Raw genomic sequence first — 11,466 nt, forward strand, 5'->3', positions numbered from 1 at the left:
ATTCTTTTTAAAAACGTCAAGAGATTGTTCATTTCGTAAGGATGAAGGTAAGCTGTTCCAAAGAGTTGGTGCGGCAATATCGAACCGTCGTTCACCATAGCGTTTTGTCCTAACATCGTTTGGTAGTCGTAACAGCATGCTTTTCTCCGATCGCAAGGCTCTACCAGGTTTGTAATGTTCAACTAATTCCTGTAGGTATGATGGTGCTTTGCCATGAATTGCTTTAAAAATGTACAGCAGGAGTTTGTACTGACAACGAAAATGAACCGGTAACCAGTGCAATGAAATGAGAACAGGTGTTATTGAATCGTATTTTCTCTTGCGCGTTATTAGCCGTGCTGCTGTATTTTGCACACGCTGTAGTTTTGTTTAATCTTTAATAGCCTTAGTTTGCCAATTGGTCTTCAATTTGTATTCTTCTTCCTTCTTTGGTTTAAAGATGATTTATGTCAGATATTTTATTTGTAGCAAGTTGTTAAAGGTAACAGAAATTCATGTAATACTGTAGATTCTGTTATTTTCGTGGATATGGGATTTCGTGATTCCAAAGTCTGTATACAACTCTATAGAATTTTGTATTTTGTTGAACATTTAAAATTCGTGGTTCACTTGTACCTACGAAACCCCTGAACATTGGTCCCAAAGAATTATAATGAATCCACAATAGGCAAAAATATTGCTATTCAATTGAAGGGATAACTTCTGCATCCTTACATTTTCTAAACCTTGAGCACATTGAGTAATAGGTAAGTGCATTCAATCCCTAATTAATCACCTATATGTAATTACTTCATGAGTGGGAGGGCACAGAATTTATCAACATTTTGGACTTTAAAATGTTTGATATTTGCTTCTTTACCATGCATGATCCATTTAGGTTAAAATAAAAAGGCTGATCAGTTGAAAACAAAAATATATATCTTCGTAGGGTTGCATATTACAAAAAAAAAATTAATTACTGGTGTTGTATGCCACTTTCAGCAGTTCTAGTAAATAGATATAGGAAGATGTGGTATGAGTGCCAATGAGACAAATCCCCATCCAAGTCACAATTTATAAAAGTAAACCTTTATAGTTCAAGGTACGGTCTTCAACAAGACAAGTAAAGGCTATATAGTGGCAGCCAGGTTTTTTTGGTGGAGGAAACCAGAGAGAACATAAATTAAGAAAAAGAAATTTGGTAGGATTGCCAATGAGACAATTTCAACAGAGACCAAATAAAGGTCATCATGAAGCCTTCAACTATGAGCAAATCCAATACTGCAAAACAAACTATTGGAATGAGAAAAAGATAATCATCAGCATATGGCATTAAAGAAGAAGAGCATGTGACTTTCTTCATTTGAATTTGATTACCAGTACTATAGTGCCGAAGGACATCATGCACAATATTTTTGAAGGAGCAGTAGTAAACAAAACTTTTACTTTTTTGATGATGGCCTTTGTTCTATTAAACAGTTAAAATATATAGTTAAAACATCCCATATGGATATAAACAAGTTGCATACCAGAATAACTGAAACAGTCATCTTCAAGTATGATTGTATTCTTCAATTTATTAACAATATTTCAGTTGGTGACTTTTAAAATAAAATGGGATGATGAAAATGTACATTTTTGACAGCTTTTTAAAATGGTTCAAATAGTTATGGTACCTGTTATTAGTGTGGAGACAATTCAAATATTTGTTTCCAGGCCAAAATAATATGGCAATACAGCATTACATGGGACATCTCACATACATTATTTCAAAATATGGCCCACTAGATGGTGTATGGTGTGAACATTTTTTTATAGCAAGTACCAGTTTTTGAAGGAAAGAATGAAATACAAAGAACTTGCATATATAATCTTGAAAGGTGTCTGTCAGAAAATTCAGCTGTGTATTAATGTGTCAGAACATTCAGCTGTGTATTAATGTGTCCGAGCATTCAGCTGTGTATTAATGTGTCCGAGCATTCAGCTGTGTATTAATGTGTCAGAGCATTCAGCTGTGTATTAATGTGTCCGAGCATTCAGCTGTGTATTAATGTGTCAGAGCATTCAGCTGTGTATTAATGTGTCAGAGTATTCAGCTGTGTATTAATGTGTCCGAGCATTCAGCTGTGTATTAATGTGTTCTTAATCTAAGTGATGTTTAACATTTGAAGATTGCTTTCACAGTTGAGATGTAGCAGAAGTAAAGAACAAAACTAAATACACATGAACAAAAGTTGTATGAGTAACAATGAGACAACTCTCCATCCAAGTCACAATTTGTAAGAAGTAAATCATTATAGGATGGATGGTTTTGTATCATATATTGTATAAATTGGTCTCTGTATTTGAAGGAATGTATATTTCTTAATTTGGAAGCATACATTTTGTTACTGGTACTCATTTGGTTATAATTTTCTCTCTTATCATATAGCAAATTCCAGTGAAAATGAAAACATACAAATGCAGCTATTATTAAGCAACAGAAAGTTCTTATGAAACAACTCCTCATGTCGAACAAATTGAACACGCTTTCAGACAAACGACTCAATAGAATAGAATAACGATATATATTTATATACCGGTAATATTAATTTTTTTATACGAATGCAAAAATTGAAAATGTTTTGGTCGTATCAGAGACGTCTCTGGTCGTATATTGGTATCACGTTGGCGTCGTCGTCTGCGTAGTCGTCATCGTCGTCCGAATACTTTTAGTTTTCGCACTCTAACTTTAGTAAAAGTGAATAGAAATCTATGAAATTTAACATAAGGTTTATGACCACAAAAGGAAGGTTGGGATTGATTTTGGAAGTTTTGGTTCCAACAGTTTAGGAATTAGGGGCCAAAAAAGGGCCTAAATAAGCATTGTTCTTGGTTTTCGCACAATAATTTTAGTATAAGTGAATAGAAATCAATGAAATTTAAACAAAAGGTTTATGACCACAAAAGGAAGGTTGGGAGTTTAGGTCCCAACAGATTAGGAATTAGGGGCCAAAAAGGGGCCCAAATAAGCATTATTCTTGGTTTTCGCACCATAACTTTAGTATAAGTAAATAGAAATCTATGAAATTTAAACACAAGGTTTATGACCATGAAAGAAAGGTTGTGTTTGATTTTGGGAGTTTTGGTCCCAATAGTTTAGGAATAAGGGGCCCAATGGGTCCAAAATTGAACTTTGTTTTTTTTTTTATCAAAAATTGAATAATTGGGGGGTTCTTTGATATGCCGAATCTAACTGTGTATGTAGATTCTTAATTTTTGGTCCTGTTTTCAAATTGGTCTACATTAAGGTCCAAAGGGTCCAAAATTAAACTTAGTTTGATTTTAACAGAAATTGAATCCTTGGGGTTCTTTGATATGCTGAATCTAAAAATGTACTTAGATTTTTGATTATTGGCCCAGTTTTCAAGTTGGTTCAAATCGGGGTCCAAAATTAAACTTTGTTTGATTTCATCAAAAATTGAATAATTGGGGTTCTTTGATATGCCAAATCTAACTGTGTATGTAGATTCATAATTTTTGGTTCTGTTTTCAAATTGGTCTACATTAAAGTCTAAAGGGTCCAAAATTAAACTTAGTTTGATTTTAACAAAAATTGAATTCTTGGGCTTTTTTGATATGCTGAATTTAAACATGTACTTAGATTTTTGATTATTGGCCCAGTTTTCAAGTTGGTTCAAATCGGGGTCCAAAATTAAACTTTGTTTGATTTCATCAAAAATTGAATAATTGGGGTTCTTTGATATGCCAAATCTAACTGTGTATGTAGATTCATAATTTTTGGTTCTGTTTTCAAATTGGTCTACATTAAAGTCTAAAGGGTCCAAAATTAAACTTAGTTTGATTTTAACAAAAATTGAATTCTTGGGCTTTTTTGATATGCTGAATCTAAACATGTACTTAGATTTTTGATTATGGGCCCAGTTTTCAAGTTGGTTCAAATCAGGATAAAAAATTATTATATTAAGTATTGTGCAATTGCAAGAAATTTTCAATTGCACAGTATTCAGCAATAGCAAGAACTCTTCAATTGCACAGCATTGTGCAATAGCAAGAAATTTTCAATTGCACAGTATTGTGCAATAGCAAGAAATTTTCAATTGCACGGTATTGCACAATAGCAAGAAATCTTCACAATTGCACAGTATTGTGCAATAGCAAATATTTTCAATTGCACAGTATTGCACAATAGCAAGAAATATCTAATTGCACAATATTGTGTAATAGCAAGAAATTTTCAATTGGAGTTATCTTTCTTTGCCAAGAATAGTAGTTGAATCAACTTAAATCATTGTTTTATACAATATACAATGTATATTCACTTTTACTACCAACTGATAAATTAAAACAATCTTTACCATTCAGTGATAACAAGCACTTTATTTTACATTTTAATATTTTATGATGTATTTAAATGAGTAGTTATTGTTGCAAACTCCATTAGAAATTTGAATTGAGATTAGTTTTGGAAAAAGGGAAAGGGGGATGTGAAAAAAAAAATGGGGGGGGGGGGTAAATTTTTCTCATGACAGATTTCTTAAATAAAAAGAAAATTTCCTCAAACATTTTTTTGAGAGGATTAATATTCAACAGCATAGTGAATTGCTCAAAGGCAAAAAAAATATTTCATAAATAAGTTAATTAGACCACATTCATTCTGTGTCAGAAACCTATGCTGTGTCAACTATTTAATCACAATCCAAATTTAGAATTTTGTGTCCATACTTGCCCCAACCGTTCAGGATTCAACCTCTGCGGTCGTATAAAGCTGCGCCCTGCGGAGCATCTGGTTTTAAAGTGCAACAGGTTTGAGAGTGAAATTTTGAAATCTGGTGTGACATGTGTTTAAACATATTTTTTAACGTTTTTCTCCATTTCATTGAATTTTAAAAGGTGTGCCAATGTGCATCATGGTAAAGATTACAATATTTATTTTACAAAATTTAGCAAATCTGTATTTCGTATGGTATTTGGACTTTTTTACTGTCATTTCAATTCGGAAACACTATGAGCACTGCATTGAAGTTCACCTCTTGTTTTATCACGATAGTGACAACTTAATAATTAGAATACAGGGACCAGTTTTTCAAAGTTAAATTCAACGACTTTAACTTAACGACTGCTATAGCTTTACAACACTTTTGAACTTCTGGGCCCAGAACATTAAGTATTTTACGTATGATTTTCCCTTGTTATATAACTGATTCGGAATTGATTTGATTTATACAAATTACTTTCATAATAGATTAAGTATTTGTCGCCACTTTGTTGGTATTTTGTATAACAAACAGAATGCTAATCTCAGTAACAATACAATAAATGTTTAGAACTTAGTTAAAGTTCATGGAAATCTCGTTTGTTCTGTTTGTAATACCATTTGTTCTCGCCTGGCTGTGTATAGGTTAATTTCGGATCAGTGGTAACCTTTCGGATTCCATTTATTTCCATGGAAAATTGATCATTTATACAGCTGTCACGACTAGAGTAATTATTAAGGGGTAAACGTGATATGTTAGGATCCTTTGCACTTTAATATCTGTTTTCTTGCTTGTATTAATCAATCTGTAATATATTTTGTACTTTTCACGCCAACTGCAAACAAAACATATATCGCGAGTACTCAATAAGATGTTCATTTCTCAAATTCGAGCTACGACATATTTTACAGAGGCGAGACATAACGACCCCTAGGCTATTCGGCGTCGAAGTCAGAGGTGCCAATATAAAGTTCAGTCTGTGGTTTTATTTTAAAACATTAATAACTTTGTCAAGCTTACGGGGAATTTTATGAAACTTGCAGAGGCGGATTTAGGGGGCCCGGGCCCCCCTTTTTGGGAAAAAATTGGTTGCTTATATAGGGAATCATAAAGCGTGACTGGAGCGGGCCCCCTCTTAGGTCAGTCAGTGGGCCGCCACTGACTTGAACAAGTGAAAGTTAGATTTTTTTTAGAATAGCTGGTATGAAACCTTCAAAATTTTATAAAACTTTGATCAAGTTTTTTTTATGATCAAAAGGAACGCAGATTAAAATGTTCCTTGTTTTACTAATAAAATGGACTTCAGATTTTTTGTTGCACTTGACTTAAAGATAGAGTTGCAGTAGACATTAAGAAGCAGCCTAATGTTAAGAGTTTTTCAAACTTCAATAACTGCATGCATATGTTAAAGCCTTCTTTGTATTTTATAAAATTTTGAAAGAAGTTTTTATAAAGATGATCAAAAAAAAGTATCATCAGCAAATGTTGTTTTCGTATTTCTACATCTGCATTTTCCTAATTAATGGACTTAATTTTTAACAATCAACAGTACACGTTTGCCATCTGACAGCAATCGCAGGCGAGACACGTGGTTCTACGGAATCATTATAAGATTTCGTCTATGTGATTGTTTGCGATTTTACTTTGCTTTGATGTTTGTCAGATTTTTACTTATTCTAATGCAACTGTTGTCCTCTACAATGACCTTATGCAACTGTTGTTCTTTACAATGACCTTATGCAACTGAACTGTCCTCTACAATAACCTTGTGCAACTGTTGTCCTCTACAATGACCTTGTACAACTGTTGTCCTCTACAATGACCTTGTGCAACTATTGTTCCCTATATAATAACCTTGTGCAACAGTGTCCTCTACAGTGACCTTATGCAACTGAACTGTCCTCTACAATGACCTTGTACAACTGTTGTCCTCTACAATGCCCTTGTGCAACTTTCGTCCTCTATAATGACCTTGTGCAACTGTTGTCCTCTACAATGACCTTGTGCAACTATTGTTCCCTATATAAAAACCTTGTGGAACTGTTGTCCTCTACAGTGACCTTATACAACTGTAGCCCTCTACAATATGAACGTGTGCAACTATTGTTTTCTACAATGACCTTGTGCAACGGAAAATGTCCGCGGCCAGTGTTGACATAATTTCTTTTCGTGTCACCAATCAACATGGCAATCAACAATGCCATATTGTTTGTATGCAAACAACGTCGATTACAATGACCAAAGTACATTCAATAAGAAACCCACAATAGTATTATCAGATAATGAAAGCGGCGAAATTAGTTACCCTTATGAAAATTAAAATGTTGCTGCAGCATTGCCGCAGCGTTGCGGCTTTAAAGCTGCAACCTAATCAGGTTGCCAGAGGATTGTTGCCGGAGTAGTGCCGGATGATGCTGCTAGCGGCATTGTTCTGGCATCATTGCGACACTAATTCCTTTCAAAATTAATGAGCACCACAATATAGCCAGAAAATTTGATGATGTCATTTCCTGCGTTTTTAGCTATTCCCTGTACTTGTGTGTTAGAAATCCACCATGTTGCTTGTGATTATAATTGTATTGAAGAATTTGGTATTCTTGCTGTTTTTTTTGGAAGATTTGAAGACTTGTAAGTAAACTCATATCAAGTAATTGCATGTATAGAAAAGATCAATCTTGCATTGTGTATTTCAATAACATGGCCTCATCTGAGTTCACTATACATGGTTCGGTGAAGTTTGTGTTGTTGTTTTTTTTTGCAGCAGTTTAATTGCATACTTGTAGTTTGGTAAATAACACAATATTATTTGCTAAACTTAGGGCACATTAAAAATTTTCATTTTTTTTATGCAGATACATTTATTTTATGTGCATGTGCATACAAATTTATAATGCATGAATGCATGTCATATATATGCATTGACAACTTGTTTTTGATCGCACAATACATTTTATACAAAACACGGCCTATTCGCATGTTTTGTCACTAAAATGATGCAAGAATATAGCCGTATTAGCGCCGCAACAGCGCCACAATCATAATGCCAGAAAACTAATTTGCATACGAATTACGCTATAGCCGCATCAGTGCCGCAACATGATGCCAGAATATTGCCGCAACGGTGCCAGAATATAGCCGCAATTATGGTGCCAGAAAACTAATTTGCATACGAAATATGCTATCGCTGCATCGAAGCCGCAACAGTTTGCAGCAACAAAGCCGCAGCATAGCCATACTGCTGCCGCAACTATGTGCCAGAGGGCTTATATTTTCATAAGGGTAGCGATTGGTTGTCACAATAATAACAATGATGTCCAGAAATCGCTTATTGCAAGTGACTGAATTGTAAAATCAAACATATAAACACCACAGAATATTGCTTTAAGAAGCAATTCACGACACCAAACTCATGCACAAAAGATGAAAACTGTTTGTTTATATGTTGGTCCAGGATCCTTCATTTCTGTTTTCATTAATTTTAAAGGTATTTTTTTCTCGATTTTTAATATGTTTTTCCAATTATTCTCTATTCTTTATATTTTAGCACCCCACTATTCCCAATTCTTTATTTTTCACCTTATTTTTATTTATTCTTTATATTTAGGTGTGGTTTTCTGTACATTTCGCCCATTATTCTCTATTCTGTAAACCCAATCCAGACCCTCATATATGAAGCAATAGTGCAATTCAAAAGCAGTCATTCTGAATAATTTGCTCATTACTCGTTGATTTCAGTATGACCCGAGAAGAAACAAATACGGTTTGATAAATTTTTTCTCCTTATTTGCATGGTTCTTATTTGTTTCCATTTTTTTCAGGTTCCCATTGTATTATAGAATGGTCAACAGTTTAAACACACATGTACACAGTATTTTCCTATTAATGAGCACCATTTTGGAAATACAGACTATAAGCCTTTAAAACTTTCTATTCGGTAAAGGATTTACTCATTGTTGAAGGTAGCACAGTGACCTATATTAGCTAACATCTACGTCAGCATCTATTGTTTAAATAACAGAAATGAACTCGCGTTTTCTGCATCTTTTGATATGGGAGTTCTTTGCAACCCGAGATAAAAGTATTTAGAATACAAATTGTATAATCAATGTGGTTGAGAGTGAATAACTAAACAGTAATTATACATAGCACTATATTTATTAGGAAATGTCACGCCATAATACAATGGACATTGAATAAAAAATACTTGAGCACATGTAGCACTAATAAGTATACGTGTAATACAAAAATGTTCACCAGTAACTGTTTTCATTGATGATCATGGCATGTTCTGGAAGGAATGTAACAGGTTGCAGTTGACACTTTCTTCTTGATTGGTCTCTTTGTTCTTGGACCAACTGCACATGAGGTGCATATTCAGGAAACTTTTCAAGGAAGTAGTTTGGTACTTGGCGCTTTCTGTTATTTGCTCTGCTTCTTTTATTAGCAAACCACGACTTGACCTGCGCTATGGTGATTCTTGCTTCTAGTGCCAGTATTTTCTTTTCTTGCTCCGATGGATAAGGTTTTTCAATGTGGTGATGATACCAATTATTCAGAACTTCTCTTGATTTTTCATTAAGCTGCTTGGTTATATCGATGTTCTTCTTTTTCCCTGCTAGCTTTGCTTTAATGGGATGGGTGTTACCAGTTATTGACAAGGTATTGAAACAACGAACTCTTTTGTTTGCCATCCATTTCTTTACTTGTTGTGTTGATAGGCTGGTCAGGATCATCAGAGTCTCTACTTCTTCGTCTGTTGGGTAGGGATAGCTTAAATGATTCTCGTACCATTTAGTCAAAACTGTTGTTGCTTCTGTAGTTATTTGACGTCTTCGAGCAAAACTTTCAGGCTTGGATTTCTTTTGCTGTCGGTAATCGAAAAATGATTGCTCATCTTCAAACTTCCGTTTCAACGAAGGCGTCGGTCTGTGGGTGTGATGTGGTGATTGCACGTTGATTGGAGGTGAAACATCTACCTGGCTTTGAATAAAATCATGACGTGGCAAATCGAAAGTTTCCAGAAGACTTGGAATATGCTTTGATCTCATGGTATTAAGATGTTGTTTAACGTTTATATGAGACGGAGGAACGTCTGCAGCAGCCATTGCAAGGCCAAGGACATCAATATCTGAATGCTGAGAGGAACTTGAATAATCAGTGTTGTAGCTGCTATCGTTTGATGTAAAACTTAATTCATGGTGATGTTCCTTTGTTTGTTGTTCGAGGGTATCCATACTTCTGTTTGTGTCTGATATAAGCTGGAGGCGACAATAGTCGAACCGGTCATGGACGGCTAATGTTTGTTCCGAAGAATTATAACTAGAACTTATTTCTAAGTATCTGGCAACCTCCATCGTGTTGACTTCTTTGCTGTATCTGCATTCAATTTCACGCACCTTCGTTGGAAGTCTATCGTCTGATCTGAACTGAAGGAACCTTTTCTGAAGCTTTAGGTGACCAATATGGACATTCGAAGTAGTAGTTATTTTATGATCCCATGTGATATTCATCAAGTTGGTCGGCACTTGCATGTGGTGGCATTCTTCTGCGAGTAGCTTTGTTAAATCATTGAACATTGGATTGTGTTGAAGTTTTGTCAAGGGATCTTCACTGTATCTTGGCTTGTGTGGTGAAGGTGTTTGACCTGCACCAAGACGAAGTCGTCTGCGAGTCTGTTTATGGATGCCATGGTTAGGAGTTGTCTGACTCTTCTCGGGTGTTGTATCTTCGAGTATGGTATTTGCAAGGGAATTCTCAAGTGCTGGTGACGTCAACGTATTTTTGCTGTCTGCAAACACCACCAGAAAAGAAGGCGATAACAACTGCATAATGTCGGGCATAGCTGGACTACTTTGGTGAGGAGGATTACACTTTGGCGTAAGGCCAAATTGAAACACTTGGTTCTTGTATGGGGTCTCCATATTCAAGCAACAAAATTTCTTTTGTATGACTTCTCTTAATCTTGAATTTTATACTGATGAATTATTAGTTGTAATGGAACTTGTGCTTTTCTGTGACAAAGAAGTGTCTTTTTATTTAAAGTTGTTTGTACACAAATGACACTCATCTAATTCTCATTCTCACATTTGAGATTGAATTCAAAAAAGAAGCATGCAGACTTTATTAATTTGAATGTTTTTATAAATTAGTTTCTTAAAATAATTTGTATTGATATTAAGTATCTTAATTAGTAGACAGATCTCTGATTAATAGCATCAAAGGCAATTGTATCGAAAAATGATTGGTTATCAATTAAAAGGCTTTCTCAATTTTTGTATTGTATTGTATTGTGTTTATAAATTTGCAATTGCTTGCAGCTGGTTTAATTTTTGTGTGCATCAGTTTAAATATACATGCGTCAGTAGCTATAATTCAAATTGATTAGTCAATGAAAGATGCATACTGGAATAATCACAAATATATTTAAAAATTTCAAATTCAGATTCTTATAATTCTTTAAATTCCATACAAGAGATTGAAAACTTTTCTTTTTTAATCTGATATTCAAATACTCTTTCAATGACATAGAAAACTTAAAAACAAACTTTTTTTAATCTGATATTCAAATACTAATAATAATTCCAATTGAGAATAATTATTTGAATAAAAAATTTATAAACTTAAAGTCATTTCATATATATATTGAAAAACAAATATAACAACTTCATCTTTTAATTTTTTTATCCGTACACTTTATGTTAAAAATTGTATATGGCGCATTGTGTGATTC

Source organism: Mytilus edulis, chromosome 7 (genome assembly GCF_963676685.1).
Source record: "Mytilus edulis chromosome 7, xbMytEdul2.2, whole genome shotgun sequence".
NCBI lineage: Eukaryota > Metazoa > Mollusca > Bivalvia > Mytilida > Mytilidae > Mytilus > Mytilus edulis.